Source organism: Rhipicephalus microplus, chromosome 5, assembly GCF_043290135.1.
Source record: "Rhipicephalus microplus isolate Deutch F79 chromosome 5, USDA_Rmic, whole genome shotgun sequence".
Taxonomy (NCBI): Eukaryota; Metazoa; Arthropoda; class Arachnida; order Ixodida; family Ixodidae; genus Rhipicephalus; species Rhipicephalus microplus.
The window spans coordinates 188,621,032-188,640,824 of NC_134704.1; the positions used below are offsets into that span (position 1 = coordinate 188,621,032).

The 19,793-nt window shown below is 42.2% G+C and overlaps 1 protein-coding gene and 2 long non-coding RNA genes across 5 annotated transcripts in view; all 3 read right to left on the reverse strand.

Moving 5' to 3' along the window:
- Positions 1–19,793, reverse strand: part of LOC142818066 (uncharacterized) — a 499,687-nt gene that overhangs the window by 280,540 nt on the left and 199,354 nt on the right. The window lies entirely within an intron of this gene.
- On the reverse strand, positions 611–6,240 carry LOC142818062 (uncharacterized). The gene is made up of 2 exons (XR_012895529.1): positions 941–6,240; positions 611–810 (listed from the first exon to the last, which is right to left on the reverse strand). It is a non-coding gene; the product is annotated as an uncharacterized LOC142818062 (long non-coding RNA).
- LOC142818063 (uncharacterized) lies at positions 8,493–12,691 on the reverse strand. Its single transcript, XR_012895530.1, has 2 exons — positions 12,222–12,691; positions 8,493–9,741 (listed from the first exon to the last, which is right to left on the reverse strand). It is a non-coding gene; the product is annotated as an uncharacterized LOC142818063 (long non-coding RNA).

Genomic DNA, 19,793 nt, shown 5'->3' on the forward strand with positions numbered 1-19,793 from the left:
TAAGTAACCGTTAGTCCCACGATTCACCTCAAAAAACTAGCATTTAGTCCTCACATTTGCACTTTATAGAACAACTGTTAATCCCCATATTTACACCTTACCAGGCAACCGTTGATTGATTGATATATGGGGTTTAACGTCCCAAAACCACTATATGATTATGAGAGACGCCGTAGTGGAGGGCTCCGGAAATTTAGACCACCTGGGGTTCTTTAACGTGCACCCAAATCTGAGCACACGGGCCTACAACATTTCCGCCTCCATCGGAAATGCAGCCGCCGCAGCCGGGACTCGAACCCGCGCCCTGCGGGTCAGCAGCCGAGTACCTTAGCCACTAGACCACCGCGGCGGGGCACCAGGCAACCGTAAGTCCTCACAGTTGCACTTTGCCCGACGAACGGTTGATCCACTCAAATACTTCAATCATATGAAATTTTTTGTCCCTAGTTCAAACATTGTTTCTTGTTTACTTTCCGCCATGCTTAATACTTCTTTTGCCTGTTTTTGTGCGCAGTGAGCAACAAATTGCGCAGAAAAAAACACGCGAAAAAGTGATTAGCCACCTATGTGCAACTGCTTGCGCCGTCACGGCCACAACAAAAGACAAAAGTGAGACATCGAACTCTTTTATTTTTCTACATACACATGAAGTTTCTCCATTCTTTTAAGTGAATTCATGGTGAAGTGTACAAGTCCAGTCTCGTTGTGAAATCTTGTTCACTCCTTGAAGAGCTCCTCCGACGGAAACGATAGATGACAGGCATCGCAGACGCCAGCGCATGGAGCCTTCTGCCTGTTGTGTTTCCACGGCTGCACGTACAATAATATAGTAATAATAATTAGACACACGTGACAGATGATGAAGATGCTTGCATATGACCAGTAAATGCACGTTAATATAAAAAGCAAGCGTTAAAATATGACACACAAATTACTTCACCTTCACATCACGCACAGTCCTTCTGAAGCTGCTCTGACAAAAGAGGTGGATGACAGGCATCGCAGACGCAAGCGGCAGTTTTCAGCATGGTGTGTGCCCACTGCTGCACAATAAGTATGTCAAATAGTGAGCCACACGTGACGGGGGTTGAATACAAAAGTATTTGAGAAATTCTTGCAAGGTGAAATCAAAACATACGTGATATATGACATGCCGTGATGTCACACATCGTCATATGAAATTTGCCATGTCACATCGTCGAAGACTCCTCAAATTCCCGTAGCGTCACAGCTTAGGAACGGCGGCCGCAGCCACCACTCCGCGAACCACCGTGCCACTAACAAGACGGCGAGACCTAAGTGAGCGACGTCGTTCAGCTCGAGCAAGGGAACGCGAGACCAAGCACGGCACTGCACGCGGAGTGTCTGCCGCCAGCAAACTTCGAACAGGAGAGCGAGCGTACGCTTGGCAGCCGCCACGAACAGCGCCGAGCTGGTTTGGAGCTAGCGCCGAAGAAATTGACGGTAATGCCGCCCTTTTCCACAAACTCGGGCGAGAGCAGCCAACACCACCCAGACTACTGACAAGGCCCCTCCAGGGAGAGCATGACGTCACGCTAGTTGCCCACCTGCACCCCGGGCGTCGTCGCCACTCGTTATCGTTATATCTGCTGTCGGCACTTATTGAAAGTCGGTGTTTCTTTTTTTTGTTCTTTTTTTATTCCTGCGCCATCTGCGTTTGTTTGCGCCTGCATTTACACTTTATTCATGAAACTGTAATAGTCAGAAATGCATTTGCAGATGTGGTTTTATTAGAACGAAAGGCTAAAACCATCCTACCTCATTTCTTGTTCAAGGTTTTGATTTTTCTGTCAGCTGCCTTTTTTGTGCGATGCTTTGGATGGTGTCATTTCGAAGTCTACAAAAGTTGTTCTGAGCGACATTTGTTGCAAGACGCACTACATGCCGCACGATGGTCTCAGAGGTATGGTAATTTTCACAAGTCTCTAGCTCAACATCTCCTAGCAGTGATATGGTAATGTAGCGGAAAATGCCACGTTGGTTGTCCGACGCGAGGAGCGCCTTTGCATATTCTCCCTTGGTGAGCTTTTCGACAACAAGCGTTGTCACCAGCACCTTGTGCGCAGTACATGGCTGCGGAAACTTAAAGCTTCCTCTTGACAAGTTGTCAATCATTTTGTTACCTTCCACATCTATGTTCCGGCTCTCCAGGACGAGTACGCTGCTGCAAATTACGCATGACAGCTTCTTCAGAGCGGAATCAGCACAATATCCAGCGATAGAAGCAACAACCTGCATGTCATGCTTTGGGTTGTAAATTTCATCATTTGAGATGTGAACAGAGAAGTTATATTGCGATACTGCTGTGTCACTTTAGCTGCTGATGTCTGGCTGCGGAAGCATCAGCAGCTTTTGCAGACAAATTTTCTTTTCAGACTCCAGAAGATGCCTCACGGAAACATGATATTGTGCACCAGCAAGCTGACGCTAGCGACCGAAGTGATCTTCAAGAGTGTCAGTTTGAAATTTTCCAAGCAAGACATACTTGAACTTGAGTTCTTCTAAACAATGCCGCGACAGCTCAACAAGAGAGTAGCAAGTGAGTCTCAACGCAGATTGTGTTTCCCTTGTCAAGCAGCCGCGGCTCATGATGACGCTGCTCGAAGCGTTCAGCCAGTCTACCATACCACTAAGAGAAACCAGCTGTTGATCAACCGTAGAATTTTGAAGAGTGTCGTTCAGTCGCCGACCTTTCGAAGGGGTCTTCACGTTGACAGTTTTCCACCATCTCGATATGATGTTTATGAAGAGAGCTGTTGAACGAGCACATGTGGTTTCAAGGGTATCACCACGTGTCTCAAGGGCGTTCAATACAAATGGATTGTATCGAACGCCGATTGTAAATGCACCAACTTTGCATTTTGTCTCTCCATAGGTGTTGGATTGATTGCCTTGGAATCGATTGCCTTGGAACCAGTATTGCGATAGAGCCGGTAAGACGAATTTCAGCAGTTTCTCACCTTGGAGTGTATGCTTAGTGTGAATTCCTTTCGCGGAATGGCTTTTATCCAAGACTTCTTCTGAGCTTTATCCTTGGGAAATGCGAAAACATGCACTTTGGGAACACTGTCAGAAATGCCGCGGCACCAGGGAACACAACACCGTCCCATGTCGCACTGATCGATGTGTAATCACATGCTCACAAATGCAACACCAATAAAATAGGACACGTGGGAACGGCCAAAGACTCAGAGCAGTGGGATGCAGCACCAAGTCTAACGCAGTCTAACCAGCGAAGCAGGTAGCGATGAAAAGCAAACTTGTCGTGGCTTGTCCACCGTTCGGACAACTGGCGTGCACAGTAAATTTTTTTACACCCTTAAGGGTGTAAACTGGCTTGTCGCCAGAGGAACACCCTATGGGTGTTTTCAGTTACACCCTACTTAGAAGGGTGTTGAACACCCTAACATTTTGCTGAACACCCTTCGTGTAGGGTGTTCAGCTAACACCCTTTAAGAGGGTGTTGAAAGGGTGTGCGACCTTCCAGTAACGCGTTATTCAAAGGTCGCAGGTTCGGTTCCTGTCCATGGCAAGTTATCTTTTCACCCACATTTCTTCACATTTACTTTACAATTCGGTCTAATAACTTCCCCTATACTTTCCTTGGCAATATTGTCTGTTTGATCTCATTATATATATATATATATATATATAATAATGAGATCTAACAGACAGTAATGCCAAGGAATGTACAGGGGAAGTTATTAGAACCTATAGAATGTAAATAAGAAAAAAGAATAAAGAAAAGTGGATGAAAAAATGTGTGTGTGTGTGTGTGTGTGTGTGCGTATAAGCAAGCTTACTGAAATGCAACGATATTCCTCAAAGCCTTCTTTGTAAAGCCGACTATAGAAATTTAGACTGCCTTCTATAGTTATACAATTAATTACAAATATTTAGTGTTAAATAGCATAAACATCTGGGGTATATCAATTGGTGGCTCAGTGAGTCGATACAGCAAAGGTGCTTGGTATGCATACGTTTGTGTAGACACACGAACACATTATATTAAAAAACATTATTACCCGTAACAGTGCACACTTCCCATGCAGGATGCAGACATATACATATTTCAGCAACTTAATTTGCAGTTACACTTGGTATCGCGAAACCATGCGAGTTCAGCCTCACCTAGTTCATTTCAAACTTTCTGATTATACAAAAATAACAGAGCTGCTTTGGCAGACATCGTTTCCACTTATTGATAAATATCTTTTCCCACTTCCTAAAAGTAGACATATATTGGCGTAAGATAAATGTCAAGTACATGTACCACAACACAGCTTTTCTCTCAACTGGAAGCAAACACATTTATTATATTTCATACATACTACAGTTAGAGCATTTTACCGCCAATATTCGAACAGGTAAGGTGAGTGGCTGAAGAAAAATGATTAACAGATCAGCCCGCACCCCATGAAGCTTCACCACATATTAAAATTGCGAGTTTTATTTTTCAGCATCTTTCTAGGTAATAGAGACAGCATCCATTTCTCAAAAACACACTCTTCATAACAAAATCAAAATGAGAGCCGACAGGTGGAAATGCCTCAGATAGGCTGACCAAAGTTTCGATAGGAGAACCTATCTTCGTCAAAGGTGCCTAGCCTTCTCATCCTTGGCATATTAGTTTCAAGGGGGTTAGTAAAGACGTCATCTCCTGGTGGTGGCATGTGTCCCTGTTCGCAATCGTAGCCTGAAAAAAAAAATAAAATAAAGCAGAGGAGTGCAGTCCTTGCTTCATTTCAAGTTGGGTGGTAGTGATTCAGAATGTTCTCAGAGGGTGGAGAAAAAAAAAGAAAAAAAAAGGAAACACCCAAGGTAGGAGCAGTGTGCTGCCAATGGGTGGCCGCTACAGACACGAAAAAAGCAAAGAGCTTGAAAGTTCGAAGCCAGCAGACAGTTCCCGCGTTTGGCCATCACGAAGGGTTGCTGACGATATTGGCCTATGCTGTTCTCGAACATCTATGAATGGGGCTCATAAAAAAAGAGGTTACAAAAAGGCGCAAGAGAGAAGCAGGTGGCTACTTTTAAATGCCAAGATTTCAAAGGTAAGCGACACCAGATGTGTTTGGAAGACCACGTGTTTATTGAGGAAGGTCATTGGTTAAAATATGCTTTCACTATCCCCATAGGTGTCCCGCTCAACAGAATTGCCTCAAGAATTTGGCGGCATGTTGGCAGAGAAATAGGCAAGTTCGGAATGCAAAGGGAATAAGCAACTACAAGAGAAACACAAAAGAAAAGAAAAAATGAAAAAAAAAAGGCGGATTGGTGGTAGGCGACACGCTAGCGTTAACAAACGAGGAAAGGAAAAAGAGACGCAGAGAAATTTGTGGCTTGGCAATGACTTAATGGTGCACAGTAGGAGTGTTTTTTGAAGCGACAAAAGAGGAAAGAAAGCTGTGGTTGAAAGGTTTTCGAAAATAAAAACTTCGTAGTTGTGTGTATATAGACACATGTATATCTATAATTAAAGTTTTAAAAATTTAGAGTGAATATTATTATCACAATATGTAGGTTAGGAGTGATTCCATGTAATACCAGTCATGTCTATTCGAAGGTTGAACGTTTCTAGTCCCTAAATATGGCCGCAATTATGCAATGGCTTTCAGCGACTCCAAATTACCCCGTGCAACATTGATTCCTTATGGGTGTAGGGACATAAGTGTGTATAAATTATGATTTCATGTATTTATTCTCTCGTGATGACCGGCAATTATTTTGTAGAACATAAAGCTTTGCTTTTTAGAAAGTGTGGTCCTGTTGGTAGAAGTGACCGGCTACTACTTTCGGTTAATTGTGCTTGTCTGCACGGTGGCCGTTCAGTCTTACGTGAAATGGCGGCCCACTTTCGCCTATATATTGTTTTCTACAACTGGCACACTCAGAAAAGTATATTAGGTTGTATAAAAGTGCAGGTGAAGCTCTATGTGACCTTGTGATTGTAGTCAGATGCTGTGCTTTTTATGTTGGTAGCTGGCTGTATATATTTGCAGGGTGAGCACTTGGGCCGGCCACAGGGATCAGACGTCCTAGTCTAAGTTTGCATGAACAAGCATGTCTTTAAGTTGGCGTTGCAAATGCCACGTGCCACGCATTCCTATTCCCGCAAAACTTAAAGCAAACACTAGGACGTCTGGTCTCTGTGGCCGGCCCAGATGCTCCACTAGTAAAAATATATAGCTGGCTAACAACTTAAAAAGCACAGAATTTGACTACATTCACAAGGTCCCATCGATCTTCATCTGCACTTCGAACAACCTAATATACTGTCTTAAGTGCCCCACCTGCAGACAATATATAGGCAAAACTGGGCAGCCAATTCACGTAAGACTGAACGGCCACTGTGCAGACACAAAACACAATTTACCAAAAGCAGTAGCCAGTCACTTCAACCAACAGGGCCACAATTTCGACCAAGCAAAGCTTTATGTTCTACAAGTTTCTGCTCACCATGAGAGAGGAAATACATGGAATGATAATTGATACACAAATGTAAGCCCCTACACCGATCACGAATCAATGTAGCACGACGCCATTCGGAATCGCTGAAAGCCATAGCATAATTACGACAGCATTTAGAAATTAGAAAGGTTCAACCTTCAAATAGACATAACCGGTATTACATGGAATTGCTCCTAGATTACAAGTTGTACTATTGATGTTCTCTCAAAAATTTTTTAAATTATAAATATAGATATACATGTGTCTATATACACACAACTACGAAGTTTTTATTTGCCAGAACTTTTCAACTACAGCTTTCTTTCTTCTTTTGTCGCTTCAAAAAAAACTAGTACCGTGCACCATTAAGTCATTGCCAAGCCACAAATTTCTCTGCGTCTTTTTTCCTTTCCTCGACTGTTAACGCTAGCGTGTCATCTACCTCCAACCCGCCTTTTTAAATTTTTTCCTTTCTTTCTGTGTTTCTCTCGTTAATGCTTATTTCCTTTGCATTCTGAATTTCTCTCTTTCTCTGCCAACATGCCGCCAAATTCTTGAGGCAATTCTGTTGAGCGGGCCACCTACGGGGATAGTGAAAGCAGATTTTAACCAATGACTTTCCCTATTAAACACATTCTCTTCCGAACTCATCTGGTGTCGCTTACCTTTGAAATCTTAGCATTTAAAGGTAGCCGCCTGCTTCTCTCTCGCGCCTTTTCGTAACCGCTTTCTTACGAGTTCCATTCATAGATGTTCGAGAACAGCATAGGCCTTTATCGTTGGCAACCCTTTGTGATGGCCTAACGCGGGGGCCCCGTCTGCTGGCTTCGAACTTTCAAGCTCTTTGCTTTTTTCGCGTCTGTAGCGGCAGCACACCGCTCCTACTTTGCGTGTTTCCTCTTTTTTGCTTCCATTTTTGTCTCTACCCTCCGAGAACATTGTGAATTGCTACCAGTCAACTTGAAATTAGGTGAGGGCTGCACTTGTTTGCTTTCTAGTTTTTTTTCTTTTCCGAGGGCAATTGCCAACAAAGACACGCACCACCACCAGGAGATGACGTCCCTACTAACCCCCTTAAAGCTAACATGCCAAGGATGAGAAGAAAAGGCACTTTTGACGAACATAAGTCCTCCTATCGAAACATCAGCCAGCCTATCTGAGGAACTTCCACTGTTCACCCAGACTATCCCACTCTTCACAACAGTTTTTTCTGATCCTAAGGCAGTTTTCAAGGCATTCGAAACACTATGGGCTATTTATATAAGCTCTGCACACACAATTTAGCCATCTGATGTACAATGTGCAAAGTATATTAGAGTGACTTGTTGGGCTTTACACTCTTACAGAGTATAAAAGAAGGAAAATTCGTAAGTTCATATCTAACTCAGAATACATGCAACAATCATTACTTCTTGCAAAAGATAAGGAATGTAATAAGCACCAGCACACAATTCGCAGAGCTGCTCAGAAATGCATCTTGATAAAATAGTTAAATATTGCAGTAAATTATGAATGCAAAAACACAACACCAGTGCACTAGTGGAGATGCCTGGTTGGCACCAAACTGCTGTACTTAAGATGCATCATGGAAGCAAGACCACAGCCCACAACTAATATACGCTTCAAGTAACCCTTGACTGCTAAACTGAAGGCCACAAAATCAAACCATGGCTGTGGTGGCTGCAATTTTGATTAAGGAGGAAATGCATGACACCTGTCTGCTTAGACATAGATGCATTTAAAGAACCCCAGGTGGTCAAAATATCTGAAACCCTCTACTCCAGTGTCCCTGATAATTATATCGTGGTTTTAACACGTTAACCTTGGTAAATATTATTCTCATCACACTTGACATGAAATAAAGCAAGCAGATATTACTATGTAGTTGAAAAAATTCACCATTCAACCCCCCGATCCAAGAACTCACGTTACAATATTCTAGTATGCCTTCTATCAGTTATCATTAACAATGTTAAACATGAGTATGTATCACTGTAATATATCCGACATGGTTTGGTATTGGCAAAGTTAGGTACGATGAAGTATGACGGTGGGAAAACACTTGATTGTACTTATGAATTGAACTTCCCAAAGGCAATAAAATAACTACAGTGACAAAAATATATTAAAATAGAATATTCAGTGAAGGTTACACTGAAGATAAAATCATTAATGTGCTACTTTTTATCACAACACAAAAAGTGTTTTTAAATGGCCGATTGCACATAAGGCATCAATTAACATCACATGCAAGTCTGGCGAGCAACACACTCAGTAGATCTTGGAAAAAACAAAATATCCAATAAAGAGCTCAGTAAGCAGCCCTGACACATTCTTAAATGCACTGCCTAGTTACATTGAATTTTAGCCTTAAGAACAGAAAAACACCTTGGCAGATTGTGTCCAGGGGGACACAAAGTAATAAAATAATGCTGTCATCTGGCCTATCAACCAAAGATATTGAAATTTTAAACGCAAATAAGCAGGTATGTTTGCATTAAAAAGTTGGAAGCAGTCGTGTTTCTACACAGTCCAGCTTGGAAAACTTTTTTGATTATGTTTATGCTCCTAGATATCCCGTTTGAAAGTTTAATTTTGCTTTTCATGATTACGCATGCAAGGCAGTGAGGTTCAGCAAAATATCACTCCATAGCGGAACGAGCAGTCGGTTCTTGCTATCGCCAGCGAATAGCAAGAGTAACCATTTTAATGTTTGCCCATGCCTTCCACCGACGGTCACATTAAATGCATGAAATCAGAGTCTGTGCTAGTGCTCACTGTCCTGTACACATAATAATGCAAGCCGTAACTAAATTTCTAGCAGGATATTTGAGCACAGGCATGCTAGAATTCTTACAAGTGATAATATGTAGAAATGTGACTGGCTCAAATATTTAACACATACATGATCTCCTGCTGTGGTCACTATTAAGTTGATTAATAAAACCTAATGGCACCGCTGACAGCGATAATTATTGTCTCACATTACATCCTCCTGGATACATAGCTATCAGCAGAGGTGGCTTTACATACATAACTTACAGTGCTGACTTCTCTTTTAAGGAAAAACAAAAGGGTTAACATTGAACACCCTGAACCTTTGTGCTCCTTAAATACAGCTACCAGGTGGCTTTCTGCAGCTCGCTTTTCAGAAGAAACAGAAGCCATGCGCCACTGATGTGCACCAGCAGTCAAATTTTCCACGAGCCAGCCTTGATGATGGGCTAGTCCAGACGTCTCCCACACTCTCTTCCTACGACGAGCATGTATAGACTGCGAGAGAAACAAAAAACAATTTATTGATGTGTCTGTTAGCGAAGCAGAATTTGAAACTCAATTTAGAATGATCTGGAACGTTGTGTTTTAAAAGAGTAGGATGTACGAAAACTAGACATGCTACAACAAAAACATCCTCAATGTTTCTGGCGAACATAGCTGCAACCTTACGAAAGAATATGCATTTTTCACATGACAGATGTGTCTCAAAACATACTTGAATAGCGCTCTGGCATAGTGCGTATAGATGCCAATTCATTAATAGGGCAGCGCGTTCATGACCGTATGCGCTTTGATCATAGTATCCATTGGAGGTAACACATAAAGTTATATTACGAATTTTAGTTTGAACACAACTAATGTAACTTTCTTTCGGCTGCCTACATTAGGACGATTATGCCGATAACATATAAAATCGGTTTCACTAAATTACTATTGTCAACTGCTAAATTATGGCTGTTAATTCAATGATTCCAGGTGGCTAAAAAGGCAGTGCCCCTCACTCATCCCTAACATACCCCTCATTACAGGCTGTCTAATAAATAATGGGAAAGAATGTGGAAATGCTAATACAACGCACCCATCTTGAGCTAAATACCATCCCAATAAAGCATGCAAGCTTCTGCAACGATCTCTAGTAACAAGAATACTGGAAGGCATGGGTCACGATTTAGCAATACACAATAAACGTTTGACGAGACTGATTTCTGAAGTTGTGTAATTGCGTCAATGCCAACAGCTTGGAAACATGCAGTCTATATTCACGATTGTCAGATGAACATACAGTCCAATTTTCCATTTTCACAGCAACACGTTCATGCCTTATGTATGCATACTATGATGTATAACATTATTGCAAGTTTTGAGCGTTAAATGATATATTCGTTTCTCCAAACACCACAGATCCCTTCTATAAGTGTAGCGCATGCCTATAGAATTTACTGAAGCTTGTCATCTGATGTGAAGACAAAACAACATGCTGACCCTAATTGAAAGCATGACGTTTTGCCCCCCCCCCCCCCCCCACACACACAAAAGCCCTATTCACAAGTGACAAAGACTGTGCTTTTTTTCGTGGCCAGTGTGTGGTTTTTTCAATGTTTTCATGTGTGTTTCTGACCAGATCGGCATAAGCTTGTAATCTGTTATTAAATGCCATTGGAGGTGATGGTCTAAACTGTTCTTACTGTTCGTACAAGTAAAATTGCTTAGCCCCGCCGCGGTGGTCTAGTGGCTAAGGTACTCGGCTGCTAACCCGCAGGTCGCGGGTTCGAATCCCGGCTGCGGCGGCTGCATTTCCGATGGAGGCGGAAATGTTGTAGGCCCGTGTGCTCAGATTTGGGTGCACGTTAAAGAACCCCAGGTGGTCGAAATTTCCGGAGCCCTCCACTACGGCGTCTCTCATAATCATATGGTGGTTTTGGGACGTTAAACCCCACATATCAATCAGTAAAATTGCTTAGCAAAGTTTGAACACAAAGTTTGGGCGAGGCACATACAATATTTATTAAACCACCACAAAATAATGAAATCTAAGCATGGCGAAAACAAGCTGAATAAAATAAAATGTGCTCTACCGCATGAACTACTGATCGAATTAGGGCTCGCACAGTTAAGCTACAGTTATTCGGCCCCAATAAGCCATGAAAATTTTGTTCGGAAATACAGTTCAAGTTTAACGAACGGCTCAAAATTCATGGGTTTCGAACGCATCAGACAACCTATGTTGCGAATGTATAACGTAAGCTCCGATTTGACTAAACGGGCTGCATAAACACCTAAGCGTACATACGTGCAAGCCTTGCGAGCCGTACCTAAGACGAGGCAGCATGCTGCACGCGAACTCGAATAACATGGTAGTTCAAAGATGCGTGCCGGCGTGGATGCATACACCGGCATACGTACGGCTACCCGCAGCAATTTCTGATAGCAGTTTAAAAAAAGGGCGTACAACATATGAAACTTTTCAAACTGCTTTGGACGTACAACATATGAACCCGTTGACTCCTGTAGCACACAATATGAACAGGCATGCAAAAAAAAAATCCTCAAATTAGGAGATCCAAACATACGTGCCCTAGGCGTAATCAACGCTTACAGCTAACAAACGCCGTCTTCGCCCAACAATTATTTAACCAAAATATTGGTCCATCGCGAGCAGGGCTCCCTGCCAACACCATTGCCGACAGAGGCGAGCGCAGTCACAACTCGCACAAACCTGCCGCCAAATTCCCACTGCGCACGCACGCGCCATGTGCTTCACACACCGAAGCATGCTTGAATCGAAAGAAAAAGCTCGCCCACGCTTGACTTCCCCCCAAAACGCCTTCATCCTGATGAAACGACACACACAAAGAGGTTCGCTACGTTAAAAAACTTCACTTATCGCCCACATGTAACGAAAACAAGTAGCGTGGCGTCGTTATCACGCTCTTCTCGGTGTTGACAAAGCGCCGACAGCAGGATGTGGTACGTACCTGAGGAGTGTTCCAAAATGCGACGCCACACGTCCTCGCTTGAGTAGAGTTCATCTTCGTAATAGGCAGCACCGGTAGAACACAAAACACGAACGCAGCGCGCAAGCACACTTCAAAAAAACGAGAAAAAACGATGCAGAACCGACAAGCTGCAGGCCCGACCAGCACGCCCAAACATGTATTACAGCTCCGGTTACAGCTCCGCAGACGTACAATGGTGCAATAAAATGCTTTAGTAAAGCGTTTAAGTATGAAAAGTGAACGGAAATATGTATAACATAAAAACGAAAGAGGCAAAATAATTTTATCTACACAAAAAAACAAAGTTGACGTATGACTTTAGCGCGCGCGCGCGAAGTTTGAAACGCTTGCAGGTACAATGCATTTTTAACAAATGAACAACAGCGGTAATAATCACCTAAAACACTCATGTTCTTGAATTCGAAATGTACTATTGTTGACGCACACATTTACACACAAAATTTTATTGCAATGATTGATGGTGCCTATGCATAGGCGTGCCCACCACGGGGGAAGGGGGGCGGGGGCGGCCCTTGGTCACTTAGGGGGCAATGTAAATCCCTATAGGTACATAGAGAAATAGAGAGGTGGCACTGTAACTCGACGTATGTTTTTTTTACTCGACGGGGGTTGCAGTGCCCCCTGCTGATCACCTCATACCCCCCCCCCCCGATGGGATGTCAAACAGAGTAGATAGCAAATACAAATTTTACAACGTGGGTTGCAGTGTTCCAACACACACACACACACACACACACACACACACACACACACACACACACACACACACACACACACACACACACACATATATATATATATATATATATATATATATATATATATATATATATATATATATATATATGTGTGTGTGTGTGTGTGTGTGTGTGTGTGTGTGTGCGCGCGGGGGGGCGAGAGGCGTGTCTCTCCCTCCTCTCGTACACTTCTCCCCTTCGCTTCGCAAAGGCGCTGCGTGCACTGACCGCGCCATTCTCTGACCTTTATTTCTTCACCTAAAGAACCACTTCCCGTGCTCCCGCATTGTTGCAGAAGGTAGTGCATTGTTTTCTTTTTCGACCAAGCACGTCTCGTCTTCGATAATCTTGTGAAAACAACTTGCACTCGAACGGCTTTTGATCGAGCAAGGGTTTTTTGTAATAAATTCAAGCTTTTTTTCTAAATTGCTTCTACACATGAATATGTGCTGTCCGTAGATCGTGACAGTAGCCCATTAATTTATTCACATATAATGTGGACAATATAAAGCGGCAAAGCATGTCGAATAATACAGTGCGAGGAGAAGTTAGTCTCTTTTACATTTTCTCAATTATTCTTAGTGTTCTGTAAAATTTGTCAATGCCTCAATCAATTCCTTGATTTTTTTCATCCCTACGACATTGTTATCTTAGGAAAGGCATGCATTCTTTGCGCTATGCGTGGTATTTTATTTGCAAGCATGGATGCAGCTCGATTCTTGCACGTGCACTCCAGCGCCGGTGGTCTGGTGCATATGGTGCTGAACTGTTGACCCGCAAGTCGCAGGATCGAATCCCGGCAGTTCACGGTGGCCACATTTTTAATGGACGAGAAAGAGTGCGAGACCTGTGTAGTTAGACTTAGGTGCACCTTAAGTAACCCCAGGTGGTTCAAATTTTCGGAGCCATTCGGTACAGCGTCTCTAATGACTATATGACAACTTTGGGACGTTACACGGAACAATTTTTATTCCAACTATTATATAGGTGTACACCCTTCTGTTCTTCAACACCCTCACGAACGGCATAATAACACCCTTTTGCCAGTTACACCCTTCACTGAGGGTGTACCAGCAAAGAAAAGGGTGTTACAATTAATCAAAAAGGGTGTAAATCTGCAAAACACCCTTTTTACACCCATAAGGGTGTGAAAAATTTTACTGTGTGACGTATGCCGTCTAGAGAGAGAGGTATGAACGGGCCTTGTGAATAGTCTAGGTGGTGTTGGGGCAGCGCGCAAACGCGAGTCCGCTACCACGCCCAATAGAAGGTGCCGAGGTACTTGCGACCGACTGACGGCAAAGCCAACTGTAATGGAGAACGATTTTCTCAGATTTCCGACGCTATAGCGAAAGCCCCACCAGCCCGTGGTGGAGCACTTATAGCGCGTGACATACTACAACCAAGCTCTTTACGAGAGCCCGCCACGTGTTTTCGACGACTCCCAACACAGCGGCGAGGTCTCAGCCCAATATCGTCAGCCCGGAGCTCATCGCGGCGGCGAAGACAGGCGCGCACTCGACGAGCGAGTGTACAGGAGGCCGATGGCAATGGCGGCCAATTTCGATGCGGTCGCAAAGCACAGGTGAACTGCAAACGTCGAATCTGACCTTCGCGATGCATTTTATGCGTGCGATATACAACACAACTGAGCCCGTTGCCGGCAAGCGCGATCCGTATCGCACACGCGACAAGTAGAGTAGAATAAAGAATGATAACCTACTTGCCTTGGAATCCAGCGCTGTTTTCTGCCCTTAGTCGGACTGAAGTAGATATCCGATAAGCCTGTTGTCTTCTCGGCCGCCGTATAATAATAATAATAATAATAATAATAATAATAATAATAATAATAATAATAATAATAATAATAATAATAATAATAATAATAATAATAATATAATAATAAAAATAATAATAATACTTTATTCTGGCATGTGTACGCAACAGTTACATGCCACCGAGATGAGGCAAAAGAAAACAGACGAAGCTGTTTTCTGACTAGGCCTCCATCTCTGCTCGTAAACAAAAAAAAGGAGTGAGACATATACTCATGTAAACAGTTTCGTGAACAAAAAACAAAAAAAAAACAAAAACGAAAACAAGGACAGTGGTGAGGAAAGCGAAAAACATCCAGCACTGCACAATTCATCAGCATCAATGTAGAGAAGTCAAGGAATTTCAAGCAATTTCGCTATAGAAGTACGAAAACCTCTAAAAACTATTTCATGTTGATATGTCCATCAGAATAAAGTTGTGAATAGATTTAATGAATGAAGAGGTGCAATGGTATCCATCATAATTCAGAATTCAAGTGTAGCTAACAATGTGCGTAGCTTAACAATTGAAATGCAGTGAAGAACAACCTGGTGAACAAAAGTATACATCGCAAGTGGCAAAACATATTGCATCAAGCACTTCATCCTGGATCGAAGAGTAATCTTACTTTCTTTTGAAAATGATGTACAGATCTGCTTATCTGTGATAATTCTACTACAGAAGGAAAACTGTTACATATATCTACTATTTGATGGTCAAGTGTTTGGGTACCATCATTTGTTCTAGATCGTGCTGAAACAAGTGACGTCCTTCGTAAGTTATATTCAATGTGACGAGTGAGGTACATATTGCTCAATGAAGCAAAATCTTGTTTTATACGGTTATAAATAAGAACCATCACTTTAAGTTTGTAGCATTCAGTGAAACACAATACAGGAAAAACGGAAAATAAATTGCTATGCCTATGTCTATCTGGCCTTTTAGTTATTAGCTGCAATGCTTTTTGTTGCATGGTAATTTATTTTTGTGCATTGGTCCTGTTACATGTGCCCCAAACTAAGTTGCAGTATGTGAGGTGCGAATGAACGAGAGAAAAGTATAGCTGCTTTGCCACCGAATGTGGAAGAAGATGGTTAATACGGCTTATAAGACCAATGGATCGAGCCATTTTCATTTTTACATGACTCACGAGATCAGACCAGCTCAAGTCATTGCGGAAGTGTACGTCCAGGAACTTGCAGCTACTGGTACATGTTTTTCTGAATTACCAAAATAGTGTTTTGGGTTGTGGTGTATTGCTTTGTTTTTAGCACGGAATAAAATGAAATTAGTTTTTTTTTTCACATTTAATCTCGGCTGATTTACCCTCAACCATCCTTCTAATTCTTCAAGCCAACTATTCGCTCTCTGCTCAAATTCTTTTAGGTTGGGTCCAGAAAAGAAGATGTTAGTGTCGTCGGCATATAGGATAATGTTCGAAGATGAAGGAATGTTTACAATATCATTTATGTTCACAGTGAATAGAAGGGGCCCTAATATTAATCCCTGAGGTACTCCATATTTTATTGTTCCGTAGTTAGAGCGAGTGTCGTTATGTAGCTTTGTGTACTGTTGACGAGCAGTCAGGTGGCTTTTCATAAGGCTTCTTGCAATGCCACGAATTCCATAACTTTCTAATTTTGCTAAGAGAATGTCATGTTGAACTGAATCAAACGCTTTACTGAAGTCGAGAAATAGTCCGATAGTAAAGTGTTTCATTTCAATGTTTCGAATTAAGACACTTTTTATATAAAGCAATGTGGCTTAATTAAGTCGATTTCCCAGGTTGAAAACCGTATTGATTATCACTTATCACATTATTTGCGGAAAGGAAGCCAAAGAAACGTGTATAAATTATTTTTTCAGCAACCTTTGAAAAAATTGGCAGAACTGAAATTGGCCTGTAATTACAGAATTCTGTTTTATTTCCACCTTAAAAGACAACAGTAACACGTGCTATCTTTAATTTATCTGGGAACACGCCAGTAGCCAACATTTGATTGAATATATAGGTCTGTGGTTCCATAAGGAAACGAATGGAATTCTTAATTGGCAATGGTGAGATGTGATCATGACTAGGAGCACAAGTATTTTTTAGAGAATTAATAATGAATGTGATTTCTGCTTCTGTTGTTGGCGACAGAAATATCGAGTCATAGTTGGAAATCTGAATGCATGACGTAAGAGAAGTATTATTAGGCAAGGGAATTCAGCCGGCATATTTACCAGCTTCCAGGAAGTGTTCATTGAATTTTTCGGCTAATGCAACACCGTCATAGATAATACCCTTAACCAGCATTTCGACGGTTGTTGTGTTAGCTTTGCTGCCGATGAGAGTTTTACTTCCTTCCCAGATCTGCTTAGGATTATTACCTATGTTTGAAAAGTTTTCTGTAAATTGGCGACTTTGCTTTTTTTAGATTAGCATTTAGCACATTACGAAACTTTTTGTATTCAGCTAATATCTCAGAACTTCCCGTTTTAGGAAATTTTGCGAACATCAAGTTTTTTTTTTGTTTTGTTCTGATAAAAAGAGCCTTGTTTATTCAATCTTTACGGGCCTTTCTGTGTTTTCTAATTGCCATAACAGGAAAAGCGACATTGTAATGGTTAATACCCTTTATAATAAAATTTTCGTACGCTTCATTTGGATCGGTTGCATTGTAGCCGTCTGTCCAATCGGTTGTTTTCAGCAACTCACAGAATATAGCGATATTATTGAAATCATTCGTTCTTCCGAACTGTTGCAGTTATTATATTATTTATTATATGTGGAGTTTAACGTCCCAAAACCACCATATGATTATGAGAGACGCCGTAGTGGAGGGCTGCGGAAATTTCGACCACCTGGGGTTCTTTAACGTGCACCCAAATCTGAGCACACGGGCCTACAACATTTCCGTCTCCATCGGAAATGCAGCCGCCACAGCCGGGATTCGAGCCCGCGACCTGCGGGTCAGCAGCCGAGTACCTTAGCCACTAGATCACCGTGGCGGGGCCAACAGTTGCTGTCGTGTGTTGGTCGTGACTGTCTCGAAGCCAGAGATATACAGCGCGGCGTGGTGACGTGTCGATACTTGCTCCAGACTTCATGGGTGCAGCGACAGGCAAAAGCAGCAGCCCACGCTCATCAAAGCGTGCACACAAGCACCACGTCGTAATTCTTAGATCGTCGAACCCAGGCGGCCGTGGTCGAGCACTCCGAGCGTGACGCAACGCGAACCGTCGCCAGCAAAATACCGGGAAAGACTGAGACAGCAGAGGAGGAGAGAGAGACTGGTCACCTTGGCAACGCTTTTCGCGCTGCCTGCTATCTCCGGGCGGTTCATCCCTTGGTTTTGCGCGGTACGCTTCCCTCTGTGGTTGCTTCTCTACGCTCTATCGGTAATGGCGCGTGCCTATTGGGCTTCTTTACCCTCTTTCGGGTAATTTTGCCTTAGAGTGTATTTAGCACAAGGCTAAACTATGAAAAATACGAGGCTATGAGAAAAGATTGTTTCGCAACTTCCTATGACGCCAGAGAGCAGAAATGAGAGTGTAATTGTTTCTTGTTGCAGGTGATCGCACCTTCGTGAGTATTAAGTGCTTTGAAAACGTTGTCAGCCAAAGCTTGGTATTTATACGTGGTGCGGAAACGTCGTACAAACCAAGTGTCTGTATTTTTTGTGAGAACAACGCTCCAGACATGAAAGCGATTTAATGAAGTTGGAGAGCTCCCTATTCGAAAAATAGTGTATGTGCAATAAGCGAAATGTTTAGAGGTTGTCAGCTAGAATTATATTGATTTCTTGGAAAACCTCACGCGTCGTTCCGATTGGGTCAATACTTGATATTTGGCGGACTATCTTTTTTTTTCTTTTGCAGAGTAATGAATTTATTTATCTTTGCCTTGCTTGTCGCGGTCCAAACAACAGTACATTACATTAGATGTGAATTAAACAGCGCGTGATATATATAAATTTGACTTTGAGAGGAAAATTTTTATGACAACAAGACGTCACTCCTCTTACCGAAGAAAGCGTCTTACAAACAAAATTTACAAGTGTATCCCAACCAAGGTTAGACGAGGAATGAACTCCACATAATTTGTGGGTATGAACAATATTTATCGGCGCTGATTCGAGAACTAAAGGTTGATGGAAAGTGAGTACTTTATTTGGTTTCATTTGGATTGGTTTTATTTGCCTTTATTGGACAATTGGTTTTATTTGGATTAATTTTAGGCCAGTTCATTCTGGCCCACGATAAAATCCTTGATTTTATATCATTTAGTTTACTTATAATATATTATCAATTAACGCCATCAAGGATTATCGTTGAATCATCCACATATATCACGCATTTAACAGCGGTGTCAAGTTGAAAAGTATATTATTTTAAACATTGAACATCAGCGCACCGAGTATACTGCTTTGCAGTACACAACAAGTGAAGGGCTAATATGGCGAGCTATTTCAACTAATATAAACACTTGTGCATGTATTCCTAAGGTATGATTGAATTAAATATTTGATGCTGGACGTCTAGGGGCTCAACCTAGTTTACCATGACTTTTTTTAAAAAAAAATGTACTTATTCATGCATCGAGTGGCCTAGGTTTAAACACAAGAAGCGCGTGCATCTAATATAATAACAAAGCACCACGCGAGCATGAGCATGTAAAGGGGGTTTAGGTGCGCCACTATCAATAGGTGAACAACAACAACAGCAGTTGCCTGGTGCTTCGTTTAAAAGCTTTCGCTTGTATTCCTGTGTACAGCCGAGGAAAGCCAAAGTAATAATTAAAGACGATAGTTTTTCTTGGAATCCTTCGACGGAAAAAAAATTGGTCTGTCTGTACACTTGTCTGTTTGTCCGCCCTAACGATACCTGAAGAGGCAGCAAACGGCCAACCCCATCCGCAGCGCTCACCAATATTGCTCAAGGTTCAGCGTTCATAGCTGTGCGATTGTCATTTCAAAAGCAATTATTGCGCATA